This window comes from Magnolia sinica, chromosome 8, assembly GCF_029962835.1.
Source record: "Magnolia sinica isolate HGM2019 chromosome 8, MsV1, whole genome shotgun sequence".
NCBI classification, from domain to species: domain Eukaryota; kingdom Viridiplantae; phylum Streptophyta; class Magnoliopsida; order Magnoliales; family Magnoliaceae; genus Magnolia; species Magnolia sinica.
In genome coordinates this window covers 40,013,852-40,038,037 of record NC_080580.1, presented here as the reverse complement: position 1 = coordinate 40,038,037, position 24,186 = coordinate 40,013,852, and the positions used below count along the sequence as shown (strand labels likewise).

The 24,186-nt window shown below is 36.5% G+C and overlaps 2 non-coding genes and 1 pseudogene across 2 annotated transcripts; 2 read left to right on the top strand and 1 right to left on the bottom strand.

Moving 5' to 3' along the window:
• The window catches only part of LOC131254239 (uncharacterized), a 30,034-nt pseudogene extending 22,184 nt beyond the window's left edge, over nt 1–7,850 (bottom strand).
• LOC131254644 (small nucleolar RNA R71) lies at nt 3,628–3,734 on the top strand. Its single transcript, XR_009175767.1, has one exon. It is a non-coding gene; the product is annotated as a small nucleolar RNA R71 (small nucleolar RNA).
• Nucleotides 7,851–8,516: 666 nt separating the features above from the next.
• LOC131254574 (small nucleolar RNA R71) lies at nt 8,517–8,623 on the top strand. Its single transcript, XR_009175693.1, has one exon. It is a non-coding gene; the product is annotated as a small nucleolar RNA R71 (small nucleolar RNA).
• Nucleotides 8,624–24,186: the final 15,563 nt, after the last annotated feature.

The following is a 24,186-nucleotide window of genomic DNA, read 5'->3' as shown; positions in this document are numbered from 1 at the left end:
AAGGAGATGACACTCTGGTGCTCATTGTCTGGCACACATCTCCTTGAAATCTGATTCAGATAATATTTAAATAAATACGGATCATCCTAGAAGAATTTGCATTCCTCAGTGATAAGTTTCTTCTTATCTTACGCAGTCCAATGTGTCGGTGTGAAACCTGTGGCAAGATAATTAGCAATATCAGTGAACCAAGGTGAATAAGAAACTTTAAATAGTTGTTCGTCAGGGAACATGTTATTTATACGTGTCATCTCAAGGGAATCAGGAAGGTCAAGCCAAGAAAGATGGTCAGTCACTACGTTTTCTACTCCCTTCTTAACTTTTATTTCCAAGTCAAATTCTTGGAGTAGGAGGATCCATCTTATCAGGTGGGGCTTAGCATCATTCTTAGAAAGAAGGTACTTGAGTGTCACATGATCAGTGTAGATAATGATCTTAGATTCGATCAAATAGGATTTAAATTTATCTAAAGCGATACTACGGCCAAGAGCTCCTTTTTCTTAGTAGAGTAGTTCACTTGGGCAGGATTTAGCGTTCTACTTGCATAATGCATAATGTAGGGCCTCTTTTCTTTTCTTTGGGCTAAAACTGCCTTAAGAGCATAGTTAGATGCATCGCACATAAGTTCAAAAGGAAGGCTCCAGTCGGGTGACTGCATGATAGGTTCAGTGGTTAACATGCCCTTGAGCTTAGTAAAAGCTTCCTGGCATTGCCCAGTCCACTCATATGGTACGCCCTTTTGAAGTAGATTACATAGAGGACGAGAGATGTGACTGAAGTCCTTTATGAATCTTATGTAAAACCCAACGTGTCTTAAGAAGGATCGCACCTCTCGTATGCTTTTGGGTGGAGGTAGGGTAGAGATAAGATCAATTTTTGCTTTATCTACCTCTATTCCCTTGGATGAGATGATGTATCCAAGAACAATTCCCATATGAACCATGAAATGACACTTCTCCCATTTGAGTACTAAATTCTTTTCTTCACATCTTTTCAGCACACATTTAATATTTTCTAAGCAATTGCTGAAAGATGGACCAAAGACCTAGAAGTCGTCCATGAAGACCTCTAGATATTGCCCCACCATGTTAGAAAAAATACTCATCATACATCGCTAAAAGGTGGCGGGGACATTACACCATCCGAATGGTATCCTTTGGTAAGCAACGGTGTCAAAAGTACATGTGAACGTGGTCTTTTCTTAGTCTTCACGGGCTATCTTAATCTGAGTTAGCTCAAATATCCATCAAGGAAACAGTAGTAGGAATGACCAGCTAGCCTTTCCAAAATTTGATCGATGAAGGGAAAAGGGAAGTGGTCCTTCCTTGTGACAGTATTCAACTTCCTGTAGTCAATGCACATTCTCTAACCAGTACTAACTCTAGTTGGCATTAGCAATGATGGTGATTCTGGACTTCTTGGGAACCACTTAAGTTGGACTCACCCATTGGCTATCCGATATAAGATATATGATACATACATCCAATAGCTTAAGAACCTTGACTTTAACCACTTCCTTTATGTTTGGATTTAATCTATATTGTGGTTGCCGAGAGGTCTTCGCATTATCCTCTACATAAATGCGGTGAGTACAAATCGAAGGGTCAATTCCCTTGAGGTCCGCAATCGACCATCTAAGGGCTCCTGTATGTTCAATGAGAGTAAAGATGAGCATACTCTCCTGTTCTTACTCAAGGTCGGAAGAAATCACCACTGGGTATGTCTCATCTTGACCTAAATAAGTATATTTCAAATCAAAGGGCAAAGGCTTTAGGTTAAGCTTCAGCGCCTTGAGGTTAGACGGTAAAGGCACTACATCAGTTTGGGGCAATTCTTCAAATTATGGCCTCCACCGGTTAACTTCAAGTACTGACACGTTATTAAGCATGGCCCCCGTCTCCCTAATCATATCATCGTCAAAATCAAGGGACTAGGCCAGACACATCTCTAGAGGGTCAGAGGATAATGTCAAAAGAGTTCTATCTTCCACGAAAGAGTCGATCATGTTAACGTCATTGAGATCATTATCATCCTCTGACTGTTTACCTATATTGAAAAAGATATTCCACTCTAATGTCATGTTCCTGAAAGACAAAATCATGACTCCATTCCTATAATTAATGATCGCATTTGATGTGGCAAGGAATGGGCGACTAAGGATGATGGGAATTTAAGTGCTCATGTCCACGATGGGTTGAGTATCTAAGATGATAAAGTCTACCAGGTATTAGAATTTGTCAACTTGGACCAACACATCCTCAATTCTCCCTATCGGTACACGGACTGAGCAATCGGCAAGTTGTAACATGGTCCGGGTGGATTTTAATTTACCTAAACCCAATTGCTCATAGATTGAGTACGTGATCAGATTCACGCTAGCTCCTAAGTCAAGAAGTGCATGCTCAATCTGGTAATTCCCAATTATGCAATTGATAGTTGGGCTACCGGGATCTTTGTACTTTTGTAGCACATCTTACTTCAAGATGACACTCACTTTTTCAATTAAAAAGATCTTCTTTTGAATATTTTGCCATCTTTTAGTCATGCATAGGTCTTTCAAAAATTTAGCATATGAAGGAATTTATTTTACTGCATCCAGTAAAGGAATATTGGCCTTCACTTGTTTCAACACCTCTAGGATGTCTTGAGAGTTAGAGAGAGGTTTTGATGCAACCAACCATTGGGGAAATGGAGCAATCGGCTTCCCTTGAGGTTCCGATTCTAATTCTTATGTAGCATGGTTAGATCTATCATTGTTGTCCTCTTCTAGGTCCTTAGTCTTTTCAGCTCTAATCGGAATGGTTTTGTCAATGGTCTTCCCACTCATAAGAGTAGTGATAGATTTAGCATGCTCCATCTGATTTAAAGAGCTTGGCTCACTAACTTCATATTGCGGTTTTGAATTGGGAAGAGGTTGAGCAGGAAGGCTCCCCTTGTTCCTAATCGCACTTGTAGTCTCAAGTCCTTGTATGGCCTTTGTGAGGTCTTGAAAGACTTGTATCATACCCTGATTGAAAAGCTCTTGATTTTAAAGATGCTTTAAAACCAGATCCTCCAGAGGTTTCCCTTGATGTGAAAGTTGGTTAGGGAATCCTTGAGGTATAGCAGTTTGTCTGTTTCTCCAACTGAAGTTTGGATGATTTCTCTAACCGGGATTATACGTATTAGAGGTGGGCCCACTGAAAGGTCTTTGGTAATTATTCACGGCATTGGATTGCTCATTCAGTACCTATTGAAAGGTAGGTATTGTTGGATAATTTTCAATTATGTGAATGTTACAAGCACAAATACCGCAAACAGTTTCCTTAGCCTTACCCTTCTTTAATTCCATGGACTCGAGTTTTCTGGTGAGATTCACCACTTTAGCATTGATATCATCATCCTCTCTTAGAAGGTACATTCCGCCCCTCGTTGGATTGAGTCGGCCTAGACATGGTGCTTGATTTTGGGGAGATGTCCCATGACTGTGTGTTTTCAGCAAGTGTGTTTTCAGCAAGCTTATCAAAGTAGTCCCACACATCATCGACATTTTTATTCATGAATTCCCGGTTACACATTGTCTCAACTAATTGGCGCATAGAAGATGTCAGTCCATTGTAGAAGAAGTTCGTGATGCACCACGTTTCAAAACCATGTTGTAGGTATGAACTGACAATATCCTTAAACCGTTCCCAACATTAGAAGAATGTTTCATCCTCCTTTAGGGTGAAGTTCATGATCGACTTTCTAAGGGTGTTCGTCTTATTATATGAAAAATTTTCTTTATGAACTCCCTTGTCATGTCATTCCATCTACCAATAGATCGAGGATGTAGTGAATGTAACCACGTCTTAGCTTTCTCTTTCAAATAAAAAGGAAAGAGTTTCAGCCTGACCGTGTCATTGGACACATTTGGAAAGTATAGAGTGGCTATAATCTCGTCAAACTCTTTCAAGCGTAGGTATGGATTTTCATATTCAATCCCATGAAATTTTAGAAGGAGTTGGATTACTCCTGGGTTGATATCCATGTGTCCCAGATTTTCTAGAAAAACCATGCATGATGGTGTACTCACCCCCGTCAGTTGTAAGTAATCTCGTAAAGTACGAGGCGGGGGTGCTTGATGCACCTCATTCTCATCCTGGACTTCCTCAACTTGAGGTTGAGTTGTCTTCCCCGTTAGTTGACCAGTTGATTTGCAGCCATAACTTCAATTAACTCTAAGGATCTCAAGCAGTGTTTAATCCTGTGATGGATAGATAACCCCTCAATCAATCCTCCACTCAAAAGATGTTGAGTGTTGTCACGAACCCACTTGGGCATGAAACACTCTCAGCCCTCAATTTCAGATTCTAACTTAAACCTAAAGAAAGAAGGAAAATAAAAATCTAGAAATAGAAAGAGAGAGATAATTAGAAAGAAGTTACTAAATTAAGATCCTGCAAACTGCAAAATAAAACAAAACAAATCAGTTTCTAAAACAAAACTTCTAAAATTAGAAAGTTTCTAAAAACAAAAATAGAAAGATGAGTTAATTTCTATATAATAAAAAAAAATCAATCTAGTTTTCAAAAATGAAAAAGGAAAGTTTCTAAAAACAAAAAATAGAAAGTTTCTAAAACGAGGAAAAGTTAGTTTTAAAAATAAAAAGGAAAGTTTCTGAACCTAAAATTAGAAAGTACTTTGTAAAAACAAAAAAAGAAAGTTTTTAAACCCATAACTAGAAAGCTACGTTAGCTTCTAAAATAATTTAGAAAAACTCTAACCTAAAAATAGAAAGTGGAAAAACCCTAATCTTAACCGAATTCTGAAATTAATCAATCTTAGAAAAACACTGTTGTTAGTTGCCAACAATGGCGCCAAAAACTTATTCACAAACTCAAGTGCAGGGTCGTGATGTAGTAATAATCTCAGTGAGACTAAGATCGAATCCATGAGGACTAATCTTGTGTATATATCCTGAGAGTAATTAGAATTAAAACTAAGAGAAGATCTAACCTATATCAAGAAAGTAAGGAGTAATTGTGAGATGATGAATTTAGAAACTTTAGAAATTTAAAAGTGGGAAACTAGGGATTCCAGGGATCCACTTGTAGCTATTAGGATGTTTCCTTATTCGATTCAAGGCACTCAATTGGAATTGGAGTCCTATCCTATCGAATTGGAAGATATTCAATAAACTCATATCTGAACTTCCATTAACCTAATTCTCAATGGATGAAAGTTGTGAAGATTGGAAGTGATTCCATCACGTAACCATGCCTAGGAGACAATGGTAGACAACAGGGTATACCGATACAACAACTAATCATGGAAGAATTATGAAGGATAGAAAGGATTCTATCACTAAGCCATGCCCAAGGGATGATGGAGAATAACAAGATTTCCTATTTTCACAAACTCCAAACAGAACCGGAAGATACTTCAAGCTATCGCAGATCCATTGTAATTTTAATCACAACAAACTATTAAACACTAAAAGTATTTCTTAAATATCAAACTAAAATCAAACAAGTTCAACAATAACAAGAATCAAACAAGAAAAACATCTCAATCATGCTACAAGCTTCACCCCTTAGCCCTAGATAAGGGTTCTAGCCAACCATAAACATGGATTAAAAACCCTAAAAGAAAGCATTAGAAACTAAAGAGAAGGGAAGAAAAACTCTTGGGAAGTGGCTCCACCCTTTTACTCTGCTTCTTCAAACCCTAGATATCCTAAAAAGTTCCTAGAAAACCCTATTTATAAGCAAAGTTCCACAAAATTGTAAAACTGGATCAAATTTATGTAGTTCGCGTAACGCCTTCGATGTCATCGAACACCCTTTGATGTCATCGAAGGAGTTTAAATGTGGAAGTCATGCCTTTTCTTCTTTCTCACTACATAAGTCTCTATGTCATTGAAACGTCCTTCGATGCCATCAAGTAGAGCTTCGATTCATCAAATGGGTCATCGAGTCATCGAGAATGTGTCTAAAATAGTTCAGCGAGTTGCTTTAATTTCTTCAATAAATTCGATGTCATCAAGCGGTCTTCGATGTCATCGAGCACCTTCCCTCAGTCATCGAACATGTCTTTTATTAATCGATAAAAACACCCAATATGTCCAGCAACCAACTTGATTTTTCCTCATAAATTCGAGCACCTTGGTGACTTTTGAGCACTAAATCCACGCTTTTAGTATTCTTTTCATTCCAAGCTCCTAAATTCACCTTGCAACACAAACACATGTAAAAGATACCATTAAGCCATATTATGTTTGAAAATTTAAGAAATAAATGGGAGATAATATGCAATATTTGACCCTCAATAACATTGGCTATGATGGTGATTCCAGAGTTCTTAGGAACTACCTAAGTTGGACTCATCCATTGGCTATCAGATATTGGGTATATGATACCTACATCCAATAGCTTAAGAACCTAGGCCTTAACTACTTCCTTCATGTTTGGATTTAGTCTACGTTGTGGTTATCATGAGGTCTTCGTATTATCCTCAAGATGAATGCAGTGAGTATAAATAAAATGGCCAATTCCCTTGAGGTCCACAATCGACCATCCAAGGGCTCCCTTATGCTCAATGAGAGTAGAGATAAGCATACTCTCCTATTCTTGCCCAAGGTGGGAAGAAATCACCATTGAGTATGTCTCATCTTGACCTAAATAAACATATTTTAAATCAGCGGGTAAAGGTTTTAGGTCAAGCTTTGGTGCTTTGAAGCTAGACGGTAGAGGCACTACATCGGTTCGGGGCAATTTCTCAAATTGTGGCCTCCACCGATTAACTTCAAGTACCGATGTAGCATCAACTAAGGCATCCATCTTCCTAATCATATCATCATCTACATCGGGGGAGTGGGCCAAGCATGTCTCTAGAGGGTCAAAATATAGAGTCAGGAGTGCTCTATCCTCCACGAAAGAATCAATTAGGTTAATATCGTGGAAATCATCATCATCCTCTAACTGTTTGCCTCTATTGAAAAATATATTCAGCTTCATTGTCATATTCCCAAAAGATAGGCTTATAACCCCATTCCTACAATTTATGATTGCATTTAATGTAGCAAGGAATGGACGGCCAAGTATGACAGGGATTTAAGTGCTTGTATCCATAATGGGTTGAGTGTTTAGGACGATAAAATCTACTAGATAGTAGAATTTGTCAACCTGGACCAACACATCTTCTATTATTCCTCTCGATACATGAACTGAGTGATCAGCAAGTTGCAATGTAGTTTTGGTGGGTTTTAAGTCATCAAGGTCTAATTGTTCATGGACCGAATAAGGAATCAGATTTATGCTAGCTCCTAAGTCAAGAAGTGCGTCCTCAATCCGATAGTTCCCAATCACACAAGCGATGGTTGGGCTACCAGGATCTTTATACTTTTGTGGCACATCTTGTCATAGGATCGCACTCACTTTTTTTGTAAAAAAGATTTTTTTTTGAATATTTTATCATCTTTTGGTAATGCATAGATCTTTCAGGAATTTGGCATATGAAGTAATTTGTTTAACGACATCCAGTAGAGGGATGTCGACCTTCACTTGCTTAAGCACCTCTAAAATATCCTAAGAGTTCGACAGAGGTTTTGGTGTAACCTACCGTTGGGGGAATGGGACAATTGGCTTGCCTTGAGGTTCCAGTTCTAAATCTTGTGGAGTAGTGCTAAGTCTATCATTGTTGTCCTTTTCTGGATCCTTAGGCTTTTCTACACTAACCAGAGTGGTTTTGTTAATGGTCTTCCCACTCCTAAGAGTATGGATAGACTTGACTTGCTCCATTTGATTTGAAGAGCTTGGGTCACTAACTTCATATTGTGGTTTAGGATTGGAGAGAGGTTGGGCTGGAAGTACCCCTTTTTCTCCAATCATCACGTGTGACTCAATTCATTGCACAACTTTGGTAAGATCTTGAAAAGCTTTTAGTGTGCCTTGATTAAAATGCTCTTGATTTTGAATGCGTTTCAAAATCAGATCTTCTTGAGCTTCTTTTAATCCAAAAACTGGTTAAGGATCCCTTGAGGAGTAGCAGTTTGCCCATTCCTCCAACTGAAATTTGGATGGTTTCTCCAGCTAGGGTTGTACGTTTTTGAGGTGGTTCCCTTGAAAGGCCTTTGGTAGTTGTTTACGGCATTTGATTACTCATTCAATATTTCTTGAAACGTAGGTATTGTTGGGAAATTTTCAGTTGTATGAATGTTACATGTACAAATATCGCAGACAACTTCCTTATCCTTATCCTTCCTAAGTTCAATGGCCTCGAGTTTCCTTGTGAGACTGGCCACTTTAGCACTTATATTATCTTCTTCTCTCAAAACATACATTCCACCCCTCTCCTTTGTTTGAATTAGCTTAGACATGATATTGGATCTAAGGGAGATATCCCATGATTGTGTGTTTTCAGCAAGCTTGTCAAAATAATCCCACACATCATTGACATCTTTGCTCATGAATTCCCCATTGCACATTATCTTGACCATTTGGCACATGGAAGATGTCAGTCCATCATAAACGAAACTTGTTATGCGCCATGTTTCAAATCAGTGTTGTGGACATGAATTGACAAGATCCTTGCACCGCTCCCAACATTGGAAGAATGTTTCATCTTCCTTTTGCGTGAAGTTCATGATCGACTTTCTAAGGGTGTTTGTTTTATGATATGGGAGAAAATTCTTTATAAATTCCCTTGTCATGTCATTCCATCTACCAATGGATCGTGGACATAGTGAGTGCAACCACGTCTTAGCTTTTTCTTTTAAAAAAAAGGAAAAGAGTTTCAACCCGATCGTGTCCTCAAACACGTTAGGAAAATATAAAGTGGCTATGATCTCATCAAACTCTTTCATATGTAAATATTAACCTTCATATTCAAGTCCATGGAACTTTGGAAGGAGTTGGACTACCCCTGGCTTGATATCCATGTTTTCCATGTTTTCTGGAAAAACCATACAAGAAGGTGTGCTCACCCCACTGGTTGTAAATAATCTCATAAAGTACGAGGCGAGGGTGCTTCATGCACCTTGTTTTCATCCTAGATTTCCTCAAACCTAGGTTGAGGTGGATATAGAGGTTGATTGGCCAGTTGATTTGCATCCATAACTTCAGTTAATTATGTGGATCTCGAGTGGTGTCTAATCCTGTAATAGATAGGTAACCCCTCAATCAATCCTCCTTCACTCAAGAGACGTCGAGTGTTATCATGGACCTACTTGGGTATGAAACACTCTCAACCCTTTATTTCAGAATCTAACTTTCAACCCTTTATTTCAGAATCTATCCTAAACCTAAAAAGAAAGAAGGAAATAGAAATCTAGAAATAGAAAGAGAGAAAATTAGAAAGTAAGGGAATTAGAAAGAAGTTACCAAATTAGAAGTTTTTATGTTAGGATCCTGCAAAAGAAAAGGGAAAGTGAATTAGTTTCTAAAAATGAAAAAGAAAAGTTTCTAAAAACAAATTAGGAAGGTTCTAAACCTAGAATTAGAAAGTTAGTTTCTAAAAATAATTCAAAAAAAAAACCTAACCTAAAAATAGAAAATAACAAATCCTACTCTTAACCTAATTCTAAAACTAATCAATCTCGAAAAAACTCAACCGCCAATCCCTGGCAACGGCGCCAAAAACTTATTCAAAACCCCAAGTGTAGGGTCGCAATGTAGTAATAATCTCGGTAAGACCAAGGTCGAATCCTCAGGGATTTATCTTGTACGTTTTTGAAATTAACTAGCAGTAGAACTAGGAGAAGATGTAAAACTAAACCTGGAATTATAGAGATAGTAATTGTGAATTATTTAATTAAAACTTGGAATTTAAAGGTGGGAAATAGGTTTCTAAGGATCCACTTGCAGTGATCAGGGAATCCTCTTACTTGATTGAAATAACACAATTGGAATCAGAGTCCTATCCTATCCAATTGGAAGATATATCAATTAAGTCAATCTGAACTTCCTTTAACCTAATTCTCAATAAAGGAGAATTATGATAATTGGCAGGGATTCCATCACCAAACCATGCCCATGAGATGATGGCAAACAATAGGATTTACCAATCCCATTATCTCAAAAATCAGGAAAAGAAGATACCCACAGCTATTGCAGATTTATTGTAATTTAAGTCACAACAAACCATTAAAAACTGAAAGTATTCCTTAATTATCAAACTAGAATCAAAGTAAGTTCAACTTAAACATGAATTAAAGCAAGAGAAACATACCATCATGCTACAAGCTTCACCCCTTAGCCCTAGCTAAGAGGTTTAGTCAACCATAGACATGATTGGATCTAAAACCCTATAAGAAAGTATGAAAATCTAAGGAAAAAGGAAGAAAAATGCTTGGCGACTGCTCTCCACCCTTGTGCTTTACTCTTCCAAACCCTAGATGATCCTAGGAGTACCGTGGGGACTCTTAGTTATAGTTGTGCAACACCTCCTTTCACACCGACTTCAAAAAATCCGGAAACCACCTCATATTTACGCACTCTGCGTAACTCCGCGCGATTCCTTCGATAACATTAAATAGTCTTTAATGTCATTGAGAATTGTTTAAGGAATCAATAATGTGTCCAAAAAAGTCCAACAAGTTATCTCAATTTCTTCAATAAATTCGATGTCATCGAAGATGCCTTCGATGTCATCGAACTATTCTTCGATATCATCGAGGAGTACTTCGAGTAATCGAAAATGATGCCTAATATGTCCAATGAGTTTTTTCGAAAATCCACATAAAATTTGATGTCATAGACCTAGCTTCGATGTCATCGAGCAAATCGTCGAGTCATCGAACAAGTCCTCGAGTCATCGATAAATGTCTTCAATTTATCCAGCGACTAACTCGATTTTCATCCATAAATTTGATGTCATTGACCCGTATTCGATGTCATCAAATGGTAGCTTCAATGTCATTGAACAGTGGTCGATGACACAATCAATGTGAGCGATGCAGTTGTTATTTTGACTTCATTTCTTCTCTCCACTTGGTTTTCTTGAATCTTGGGACCTTGAAATCTTCAATCTTTGTCTCCTAAGATCCATTCTTCGCCTTGGTGACTTTTAAGCATCAAATTCATGCTTTTAGTATCTTCTCCAATTCAAGCTCTTAAATTCACCTTGCAACACAAATATGAGTAAAATAGGACATTAAGCATTATCATGCCCATAAAATCAAGAAATAAATGGGGGATAATAAGCAATATTTGACCCTCAACACTAGGGTCATTCTCAGGTTTATCACCTGATGGTTGATACATACAGATGCTTCAAACTACGAACTAAGACAATTTAAAGCTTGTGATGATGAGTCTTCCTTGAGATGTTGATCCAGTCTTTACGTAGTCTTCATGAGTCATCGAAGAACATCTTCATGAGTGCATGTGATCTATACGGGACTACGAAATTTGACAATCCTAAATGTGCTTTAAGTATAAGCACTTACAATGTCCATAGCTTTCACAATATAACATTGGACTTGCTTAGGTGGTTTGAAAGATTTTATCTTTGTCCACCTTCTTGTCCTTCTTGTCACAACTTTTTCCTCTAGAAAGCTTGAGGAATTTCTTAAATGCTTTAGATAATTCCTCACCATCTTCCTCATCACTATCACTTTCAGATTTAATTTCTTTATGTTTTTGTGAATGCCTATAAGATGTTTTGAGGATGGCTAATTTCTTTTCTTTAGAGGAGATCTTAAAGTGTAGTTCAAAAGTTTGTAGGGAACATATAAGTTTTTCTACTTTCATTTCATTTATATTCCTACACTCTTCTATTGAGGCTATATTGGGAGTGAACCTATCTGGTAGGGATCTAAGTACTTTCCTACATATACGCCCTTCTGGAACCCTTTCTCTTAAACCCCACATGGAATTGCAAATATCCTCCAGTTAAGAGTAGAATTTTATGAAAGTTTCAGACTCTTTCATCCTAATGTTTCGAATTAGGTCATTAAGAGCTGAAGCTTCGATCTTTTTAATGAGTTAGTTCCTTTGTGGGAGACTTCTAAGATGTCCCACGCTTCCTTCCCCATTTCACAAGTATATATGGATTCAAATTCATCGAGGGAAACCACACAGTAAATAACATTGAGAGATTTGTCATTATAGGTATATCGCACTCTTTCATCGGCACTCCATTTGGATTTATCTTTGGGATCACTAATGGATCTACCAACAATCATGACTTGTTCTATAGACATCGTCCATCCTTGTTCGACAATAGCATAAGCTATATGGTCAAGGGACATTAGAAAGACCTTCATCCTAACCTTCTAATAGGCATACTTAGACCTGTTAAAATATGGTGGTCATGGGATGGTGTATCCCTCTTGATTAAACATTATTCTTGTAAATGCTATTGTGAAAATCTAGCACCCATTGCATTATCAAATTTTGTTGTGCCAAAGCATTTAATATTTGCATCATGCTTTGAGTTGAAGTGATCAGGTTCATAAATAAGTTCTTTGGATCTTTATCGAACTTGCCTACGTCTTCAAGTTGAAGTGAAGAGTGTTCATGGTTTCAAGATAAAATTCAAGAACTCAAGTTCAAGTTTGAAGTTTAATTACAGTATGCTAAAGACTCAAGAACTCAAGCATGACTCAAGCTCAAGTTCAAGAGATCGAACTCGAACTTCAAGCATCTCAAATATTCAAGATTTTGAAGAAAATGATGTTTTAAGTGTTCTTACTCATAAACAAGTTTGGATGACCCTAGATTAACCCTAGATTGTGTCATATTCATTACATATTCTTTGTGGGTCATTTCATATGATTACATTTCTCGACTAGTCTTAGACCTTGTTCGATTAGTCTAAGTACTGACTCAACCAGTCTAAGAGTTTTGTCAACAAGTCGAAGGTTTGTTGCTATTTTTTAGAATTTTGTTGGGCTCTCGACCAGTCCTGAATATTGCTCGACCAATCGAGTGAACAGTACTCGACCGGTTGTGCAGGCTCGACTTAAAGTCCAACAATATTTTTGAGTCTCACTCGACTGGTCGAGCAGGCCACTTAACCAGTCGAGTAATGACCTTATCTTATCGCGCTAGAAATTTTGAAATTTTGTTGGTCATTTGACCAGTCAAACCGACCCTTAAACTAGTCGAGTAAACAGTATTTTCACCTATAAATAGAGCACGAATTTTAAAGATTATCCATTCATAAAAGCAAGATCAAGACACCACTCTGAGAGATAAGTTTGTCATATTTTTAAGCTATATTATGCTCATTTAATATTCTCTTTAATTAGCTTTTGTTATTTGATTTTGAGATCTTTATTCCAATCTTACTTTAAGAAGGGATTTGAGTTTTCCCCTCTCTTGGGATCAAAATCAAATCAAAATCAAATAACAAAAGCTAGAACTAGAATCTTTTCATCTGTTAGACTAGACATTGAACATCTTCATCTACATCGGATCGGTTCTACCGGCCTTCTTCAAAGGAGAATTTCTAGATAAGTATATTTACATTTTGTATATCCTTTTTGGTTTTTGAGATTGTGCCAGAAAAATCTCTTTTTAGTTTGTCTGAGGTAATCTAGAAAATCTTTGAGTGTGGGGTTTTTGGATTTGTGTAAGCCCAATCAAAGACACAATTATGAAGGTTTTAAGGTAAACCTTGAAAAACCTTTTTCATAGTGAATGCTAATATCCTGAGGGAGTGGATATTAGGAGTGGAGTAGTTGTGTGGATGTTTTCTAACAGTTGGTGTATACATAAGCAAACCACTATAATTCTTGGAGTTGTGGTGAATGATTGAATGTGCTTATGTGTATGAATGTTGTAATTTATTTTAAGCGTTTGTGGTGAATGGTGGAATTTATTTTATGCACTTGTGGGAATGTTGTAATAACTTAATTTATTTTATTTGTCATTTCCTTTGCCTCTTTATTGGTTTGGGTTTTTGATACTTACAAATGTTCTAGTAAGGTTGTCCTGCCATAAGTTTTTGGTTTTTGGTGTTAGGTTGTCCTTAGAACTAAGTTTGTATCAACCTCTCAAGACTAGTACATTTGAGGTTGTTATTGACTTGAGCTTTATTATTATTTGATTGTGCTATCATTCTTTATATTTCACATTTAAAAAAAAAAAATTTAGCATTTTCCTTTTCACCCCCCCCCCCCCCCCCCCCCTCTAGGACATATAGCTTGGCCTTTTTAAGTGGTATCAAAGCTTAATCGATTCAATTCCTAAGCTAATCGATTTGAGCTTATAAGATGTCAAATTTTGATAGCCTCTCAATCACTAGGCCTTCACCTTTTGATGGCTCTAATTATGCCTATTGGAAAGCCAGAATGAGGATCTTTTTAAGGTCCATAGATGAGAGCGTGTGGCAAGCCACGGTGACTAGATGGACCTCTCTTACCGCTGAAGTTCTAAGCACTAATGGAACCAAATCTATGAAAGTTGCGCCTTATTTTTCTTGGACCACACTTTAGAAAAATGAGAGTAGTGCCAATGCAAAGGCTTTAAATGCAATTACTAGCGCACTATCACTAGATGAATTCAAAAGAATTATATCTTGTGATTCTGCAAATCAAGCGTGGGATATTCTAGAAATGACACATGAGGGTACGACTATTGTCAAGAAATCTAAACTTCAAATCCTCACCACTCGGTTTGAGGAGATACGTATGGAAGAGAGTAAAAATTTCATGCACTTCTATACTAAATTAAATGACATAGTCAACTCTATGTAGGGTCTTGGTGATAGTATCCCAAAAAGTAAAGTTTGTGCAAAGATACTACGCTCATTGCCTGAAAGGTTCAATTCAAAGGTCACTACTGGTCAGGAATTTCGTGATACAGATATATGAGGGTTAAAGAACTAATTGGTTCTTTACAAACCTAGGAGTTAAACTTTAAAGCTCCTAAAGGTAAGTCCATTGCCCTTAAGTCTTCTAAAAATACTTCTCATAAAAATATTAGTAATTCTGATTATGAAAAATCTAAAGATGATATGGCATTATTAGCGAAGAAGTTTTATAAGATTTTCAAAAGTAAAAAGAGGGTAGATTTTCAAAAACCTTCAAAAAAAGAAAAGAACTAGATCTAAAAATTGGAAATCTATAAAAGATAGTCAATGTTTCAATTGCCATGAATACGGGCATCTGGCAAACAAATGTCCAAAAAGGGACAAATCTAAAAAGAAAGGCATGTTAGCCACATGAGATGAATTGTCTTGCTTTGAAGCCTCTTCTGAGTCAGATGATTCTGAACATGAGTCTACTAATGAGGTCAAAGCCTTAAGGACTCTAGCCAAATTCACTTTCTTAGATAGTTGTGATTCAACTAGTGAAGAAAATCTGAGAAGTAATCCTGAAAATGATGAAGATTTACAAGATGCCTATGATGCCCTATACAAGGAAAGTTGGAAGATTGCTGTAAAATTAAAACTTCTAGAAGAAAAGTTTTTAAAATTAAAAGAAAATTTTGATAATCTAATCTTAGAAAAATCACATTTTTCAGATTGTTTTGAAAAAGCTAAGCATGATTTAGATTTCAAACTTCTCAAAATGAAAACCTAAAATCTGAAAATGAAAAACTAAAACTAGAAGCCTCTTCTCTCTTAAGTTTGAAGGATACTTGGAGGTATGCCCAGGGTGATCCTAAAATAGAAAGACTACTAACCGGATCAAGGAAATGTGGTGATAAATCTGATCTAAGCTATGATAAGAATACACCTCCCAAAAGTAAGTCCACTCCTCTTAAAGGGGAGTCCTCTAACTCAAAAGGGAAAAGTCTGAATTAGAATTGTTTAAAAAATTCTAAAAATTTTCAGGCTATGAAACCTAAAAGCAACCATATCAACTATAAAAATCAAAATCATAACCCCTTACCTGAGAAAATTGTGGATCTACTTTTAAAATCTAACTCGAATGGTAAAATATACAACAACTACAACCATAAAAAGACCAACTATACTCCAAAACCCAAAACAGTAATGAAATGGGTTCATAAGGTTGCTTGTTTGGTTGTGCACACCACTTTCAAGGCTTCGAGTCAATCAAAGTGGTACCTAGACAGTGGTTTCTTTAGACATATGACAGGTGATAAAGATTTGTTCACCAATCTTATATGACTGATGGCTCAGTCACATTTGGTGATGGTAGCAACTGCAGGATTATTGGCCAAGGTATGGTTCAACTCTTTAATATCTTCCATTTGAAAATGTGTTGTTTGTAGAGGGCCTTAAGCATAATCTCTTAAACATTTCTCAAATTTGTGATAATAAACATAACATAAAATTCACCAACCAAGGGTGTGAGATTTCTAATGAGAATGGTTATATGATATTACCTGGTCGCAGAACATCTGAGAAATGCTATATAGTCAGTGATTCAAGCTTGCCTAAATTATCGTGTTACATGGTTCAAACCGATGAGACCGAACTATGACATAAACGCCTAAGACACGTACACTATGGTAATCTTTATAGATTGAGCAAAAGTGAATTAATAAGAGGTCTACCCAAGTTAAAGAAATTGGATAAAATTTATGGCAAATGTCAGATTGGAAAACAATCTAGGAGTGCTCACAAGAAAGTGAACTCCAGTGCCACATCCAAACCCATTGAACTCCTCCATATGGATCTCGTTAGACCAACTAGAACAGAGAGTCGAGGTGGTAAGAAGTATATTCTAGTAATTATAGATGATTTTACCAGATATACATGGGTAGTTTTCATGAGAGAGAAATCTGAGACTCTCGATGAAATGAAAAGGGTACTCAAGCGTATCCAAACTGAGAAGGAATCACATGTCACCAAAATTCGTAGTGATCATGGTTCCGAGTTCAATAATAGCAATTTTAAGAAGTTTTGTAGCAATCATGGAATATCACATGAGTATTCTTCACCCAAGACACCTCAAAAGAAAGGAGTATTTGAAAGGAAAAATAGAGTACTTCAAGAAATGGCTAATGTAATGTTAAATAGTATGAAACTTCCTAAAAATATTTAGGCTGAAGTTGTGAACACATCATGTTATATAATTAACCGTGTTTATATGAGAAAATCTAATAATAAGACTGCATATGAACTATGGTTCAATAAGAACCCACTGTTAAATTCTTTTGAGTTTTTGGCAGCAAGTGTTACATTTTACGTGACTGGGAAAATCTAGAAAAATTCGACACTAAAAGTGATGAGGGTATTTTCCTAGGATATGTTCTAAATAGTCGAGCATATCATGTTCTTAACAAGAAGACCGGTGTTATTCAAGAATCTATTAATGTGGTTATAAATTATCACTTGAATACACCTGTCTCAAGTTCAGAAGATGATGAAGTCTCTTTATTTGATAAACCAGACTCTTCGTCTAATCAAAATGACACTGAGCTATAGCCAGTTAAAGATCATCCAATTGATCAAATTCTTAGGAATCCTCTCACTGGTGTGCACACTCGTAAATAATTAGAAAATATTTGTAATTATGTGTGTTTCACATCCCAGATTGAATCAGCCAATGTAAAAGAAGCTCTTGCTGATGAAAATTGGATTGTAGCTATGCAAGATGAACTTAATCAATTCATAAGAAATGATGTATGGTACGCAGTTCCTAGACCTAATGATAAACACATAATTGGAACTAAATAGATCTTTAAAAATAAGTCTGATAAACTTGGTAATATTATAAGAAACAAGGCTAGATTGGTTGTACAAGGGTACACTCAGATAGAAGGCATCGATTATGATCAAACCTTTACCTTAGTAGCTCGTCTTGAATCTATCAGACTGTTTATATCCATTGCTTGTTACAAAAAGTTTAAAATTTATCAAATGGATGTTAAGAGTGCTTTCTTGAACGGTGATCTACATGAGGAAGCATATGTAGAACAACATAAAGGTTTTGAAGACCCTAAACATACAGATTATGTTTATCGCTTGAAAAAGGCACTCTATGGATTGAAACAAGCTCCCAGGGTATGGTATGAGAAATTGACTAAGTTTTTACTAAGTCATAACTTTATAATGGGGAGTGTTGATAAGATATTTTTTGTTAAGAAACACAATGATCACATACTGATAGTATAGATATATGTTGATGACATTATCTATGGATCTACCTGTTCTGTCATGACTGTTGAGTTAGCAGATTTAATGAAGTCCAATTTTAAAATGAGCATGGTTGAAGACATGAACTATTTCTTAGGTTTACAAGTAAAACAACTTCCTGATGGGTTCTTTATCTCTCAAACCAAATACGCTCTAAATTTAGTTAAAAAATTTAGCTTTGAGAGTGGTAAAATTTTTGATACTCTTATGAGTATGATGCTTAAACTCTCTAAGGATTTGACAGGTAAGAGTGTAGATCCTAAGTTGTATCGCAGTATGATAGGTAGTTTATTATATTAAACTGTAAGTCGACCTGATATTGCATTCAATGTAGGAATCTGTGCTAGATATCAATCGGACCATAAAGAGTCCCACCTAATTGCTATAAAGTGCATTTTGAGATATGTCGCAAGTTCGGCCAAACTTGGTCTTTGGTATGCTCACAATACTAATGTTCAATTAGCTGGTTATTTGGATGCTGATTGGGCTAGTAATATTGATAATCGCAAGTCTATCAGTGATGGATGTTTTTATGTCGGGAACTGCCTAGTTTCATGACGTAGTAAGAAACAGAGTTCCATATCACTTTCCATAGCTGAGGCTGAATATATTGCAGCTGGTAATGCATGCACCCAACTTATGTGGATAAAAAGAATGTTAAGTGATTATGAATTTGTGCAAGATTCTATGGCATTGTATTGGGACAATTCTAGCGCAATTAACATTTCTAAAAATTCAATTCAGTATTCACGAACTAAGCATATTGACATTAGGTATCATTATATTCGTGAATTAATATAAGATAAATTTCTTTTGTGGATTATATTCAGACTGAAAATCAACTTGTAGACATATTTACAAAACCGCTTGACAGAAACAGGTTTGCTGAGTTGAAAATGGATATGGGTATGTGCAATATGAATTAATTTGTATGTATTTATTTGTAATATATTGCATATTTTTATTTTATTTATTTTTGTAAAATTTTTAATTTTTAATTATAAAAATATGCTGAATTTTTGAGGTGCACGACCAGTTGGGTACATACTTGACCAATCATGGCATGACCGGTCGAGTATGTACTCAACCAGTCAACTCGCTCGGGTTTAGGGTTTTTTATTGTGCAAAAACACTTTTCTTCATTTGTTTCAGCTTCTCCAACCAGCCCTACCATGAACAGTCGAACCCACATTTAATTCCTTCATGGTAAGTGCATCTTTTTCGATTTCCTTGTGGATTTAAGTTCTTTTCTCTTTCATTTCCTTATTTTTCTTATTTATTTCAAGGTTTATGGTGGTTTGCTGGGTTTTCTAGCTAAAAATATGATTTCCTTGAAACCCTTCTTTCCTTTCTTGCATTGCTTGTATTCCTTGTCTTTCTTATGCAATGGATAGTAGAAATAAGAAGAGAGTCTCTCGTGGTCTCTCTTCTTCTCATTCTGCTCCAATCACGGTGCGCCATCTTCGGTCACCTGAAAAAGATCCCGAGTATGTGCGGATATTCGATTACACAATGTGATTATTGAACGGACGGTCAACTCTGATCATTTGGCACCTTTCGGTATTGTTCCCATCCTTCAATTTGTAGGTTAGGTTAACATTTTACATTGGGGCGGTCCGGCATATCGTTCCATAGCACAAGCCATGTTTACTTCATTAGTGACTTTTCTATTAAGAATCTGATGTTTACTATTACAACCAGAGAAGGTCCAATTGATGTGGACCGTCACTTAATTTTTGGATTGATGGATCTTCCAGTTGATGATGACGGTATCTCTATCTCTACTTTAGTAACAAGACCATCTGAGTCTGAGAAAAGAATGCTTACTAGAGTATTATGCAACATGGATGCTAATTGGAACTCAGGTATGGTGCTCAGTTCCAAATATATGCTACCCAGATGCAAGATTCTCCATCGGATTTTCATTTCTAATGTCTATCCTAGGTCTGGTAACAAGACTGAGCTTACTTCTTTCATGGCTCACATCCTTCATTCTATTGTTACTGGTGTTCCTGTATGTTGTCCATCTCTTATTTGTTACAACATTATTCAGTTTCGTCTCCATCCGAGTCATAGTAATATTCTCTTTGCCTATCTTATGACTGCACTAGACATACATAGTCTTGTATGTGGCTATGCCTATTGGAGAAGCTCTCATTAACCATCTTCCCTTTAACAACTCGAACATAGATAAGGTGAATCTAAGGTTGGCTCCTAGCCAAGTTGATGTGGGTGCTGGTGGAGCTGTTGAAGCAACTGAAGAGGATGATGCTTTGCCTCTAGATGATGTTAACATGGATGACTTATTTGATGAGATTGATGTGTTAGACTCTACGGCTGATCCTAACTTTCAGCCTTCTGACTTTGATGAACGTTTGCGATCTCTTGAGGAGAAGGTAGAGGGTCTACATGTGTCCCAAAAAAATTAATTTAAATACATGCGCAAGTATCTTAAGTGCATTAACAAGGGACTTCATCAGATAGATCCTTCTATTCCTGCTCCTTCTGGATCTGATTAGTATTTTTTTTGGACATGTATTAATACTTTCTACTCTTGGATTTGTGTTGGGATCATGTGTGTTGGGATATTTCATGGACATACTTTTACTTTTTAGTATTTAGTCATGATATTGTGTTTTGAGTTGATATTTTGATTATCATGATGATGTTTCCTATCTTATTTTATTGACTTCTCTTCTCTATATACATCTTTCCTTTGTCTTATTGTGACAAAAAGGGGGAGAAATTGTAGAGATGTGTGATGATTGTGAAATATGGAGTGTAGTATGTATATATATATATATATATATATTTACAGGATCTGCAAATCACCTCTCCTGTATTGAAGGGGGGTAATGGAATGAGAGGGAGATGTGGGGAGATGTGTCCATTGATCATTGATGCATGATTCTTTATTGTGCATATATATAACTGGTGCATGATTCTTTATTGTGCATAATTCTTTATTTGGTTTTGTTCTAAATTTGACAAAAGGGGAGTTGTAAATGCTATTGTGAAAATCTAGCACCCATTGTATTGTCAAATTTTGTTGTGTCAAACCATTTAGTATTTGCATCATGCTTTGAGTTGAAGTGATCAGGTTCATAGATAAGTTCTCTGGATCTTCATCGAACTTGCCTACGTCTTCAAGTTAAAGCGAAGAGTTTTCATGGTTTCAAGCTAAAATTCAAGAAATCAAGTTCAAGTTTGAAGTTCAATTACAGTACGCTAAAGACTCAAGAACTCAATTGTAACTCAAGCTCAAGTTCAAGAGATTGAACTCGAACTTCAAGCATCTCAAGTATTCAAGATTTTGAAGCAAATGATGTTTCAAGTGTTCCTACTCACAAACAGGTTTGGATGACCCTAGATTGTGTCATATTCATTGCATATTCTTCGTGGGTCGTTTCATATGTTTATAGGTCTTTTTATTGACTAGTCTTAAACCTTGTTCAACTAGTCTAAGTACCGGCTCGACCAGTCTAAGAGTTTTGTCAACCAAACCAAGGTTTGTTGCTATTTTTTAGAATTTTCTGTTGGGCTCTCGACCAGTCCTGGATACTGCTCGACTGATTGTGCAGGCTAGACTCAAAGTCCAGCAACATTTTTGGGTCCCACTCGACCAGTCGAGTAACGGCCTTATCTTATCGTGCAAGAAAATTTAAAATTTTGTTGGTCCTTCGACCAGTCGAACCGACCCTTAAATCAGTCGAGTGAATAGTATTTTCACCTATAAATAGAGCACGAATTTCAGAGATTATTCATTCATAAAAGCAAGATCAAGACACCACTCTAAGAGATAAGTTTGTGATATTTTAAAACTCTATTGTGCTCATTTAATATTCTCTTTAATTAGCTTTTATTATTTGATTTTAAGATCTTTATTCCAATCTTACTTTAAGAAGCGATTTGAGTTTTCCCCTTTCTTAAGATCAAAATCAAATCAAGCTAGCCCATGTTGATTTAATTAAAAATCATTTACAACTAGAACCTTTTCATCTATGACACTGGACATTGAATATCTTCGTCTAAATCGGATCAGTTCTACCGGGCTTCTTCAAAGGAGAATTTCCAGATAAGTACATTTACATTTTGTATATTCTTTTTGGTTTTTGAGGTTGTGCTAGAAAATTCTCTTTTTGGTTTGTCTGAGGTAATCCAAAAAATCTTAGAGTGTGGGGTTTTTAGAATTGTGTAAGCCCAATTAAAGACACAATTGTGAAGGTTTTAAGGTAAACCTTGGAAAACCTTTTTCATTGTGAATGCTAATATCCTGAGGGAGTGGATATTAGGAGTGGAGTAGTTGTGTGGATTTTTTCTAACAGTTGGTCTATACATAAGTGACCCACTATAATTCTTGGAGTTGTGGTGAATGATTTAATGTGCTTATGTGCGTGAATGTTATAATTTATTTTAAACATTTGTAGTGAATGGTGTAATTTATTTTATACACTTGTGGGAATGTTGTAATAACTTAGTTTATTTTATTTGTCATTTCCTTTACCTCTTTATTAGTTTGGGTTTTTGATACTTACAAACGTTCTAGTAAGGTTGTCCTATCATAAGCCTTTAGTTTTTGGTGTTAGGTTGTCCTTAGAACTAAGTTTGTATCAACCACTTAAGACTAGTACATTTGAAGTTGTTATTTACTTATGCTTTATTATTATTTGATTATGCTACCCCAAAATCATATAAATTATTTAGATAGATTAGTTTCTCCTACCCCAAAATCATATATTGCATGTCAAATAATTCATTCTGGTTTATAAATGAGACCCGATAATGCATCGACGAACTCGGGGGCCCAAACGACACAATTCTGGGGGACCCGAGGTGGGTCCCACATGTATCCGGTACCCCCAGGGAGGGGGGAGGACATCGCCCCTGGGGTGAGCCATCGCCTTAGAGTCCAGCAGCCAGCGAGGGGCTCGCCGGTTTGGCAAGGCCTCATCGCCAAGCGGGCCTAGTAGGGCCGCAGCGGGCCGACGACCCATTTTCGGCAGAAAAATTCTGCAATGTATGTCCAAATTCAAAAAATCATATCTCCCTCGTTATAACTCCGATTTAGGTGATTCAAAAGCTATATTGAATATTGATAAGTTTAGTTTCATATAAAAATAATTGAAAAATATAATAAAATACTTTATATAGTTAAATATAGGTCATTGTGACGACTATCTGAAAATTATTAGTTTGGACAGCTACTGCTTTTGGAATTTTTAGAATTTTTCTACAACACGAAATCTAATGAAATTTGGTAGGGATGAAGTGGACTTGATAAAAAAATATTAAAATAATAATTAAAATAATATACCAAACTAAAGTGCCAGAAAGGGACGTAGAACTGCCCTAAGACCTTATTCTATCGTAATTAGGGCATGATTTAGTTAAGTGTTAAACTGAACAATCACTAGAATTAGCTCGAACTACTTTAAATATGAACTACAAGACTTAAAATGTGTTGAATCATTAACGCTACATTATCTTGAAACTTAGGATCCATCTCAAAACCCAATTGCTCTCGGAAGCACCTTGAAACTTCGTATCGGACCTGGACCGCAAGTCAAAAGTTTGATAACTGTAAAACTATATAGTTATGACCGCAATACTAGACTTGACAACTCCCTCAAAAATCAAGTCTTAATTGTGTCTAAAAAAGCACAACTTGAGCCCGGAGCAAAGAGTGTGAGAAACGTGAAAATATTTAGAAATAAAAATATGAATTTAAGTAATCTGAGTCGTGTCGCTTGCGGGCCAAATATAAGGATTCAAACCATCAGAATATGACCCAAATACACCCTCGGATCAGGAGAAATGTCCCACACATGTCGATGTGCTTGTGGCCTGATCGAGTGACCGTGACCGTTGAACTGAAACTGGTTCGTCACGGCTGATCTGTAAATCCGATCGGAACAAAAACTCAGCCTGACCTAGATCTATGGTCAGGGAGCTTAAGTCCGACCGTATGTAAAAAAGGGACCACCAGAAGTGCTTCGTTGGACCGGAACAGTCCGTATTTGGATATAACCTAAGTATACCTTGGCCCTGGGGCCATTCCCATCAAACCTGGGCCAATATAAGGACCTTAAACACTCTCCCTCATATGCCATACGAATTTTGCAAACCCTAAGGGAAAGAAGAGAGAAAAGAGAAGAAGAAAGTGAGGAA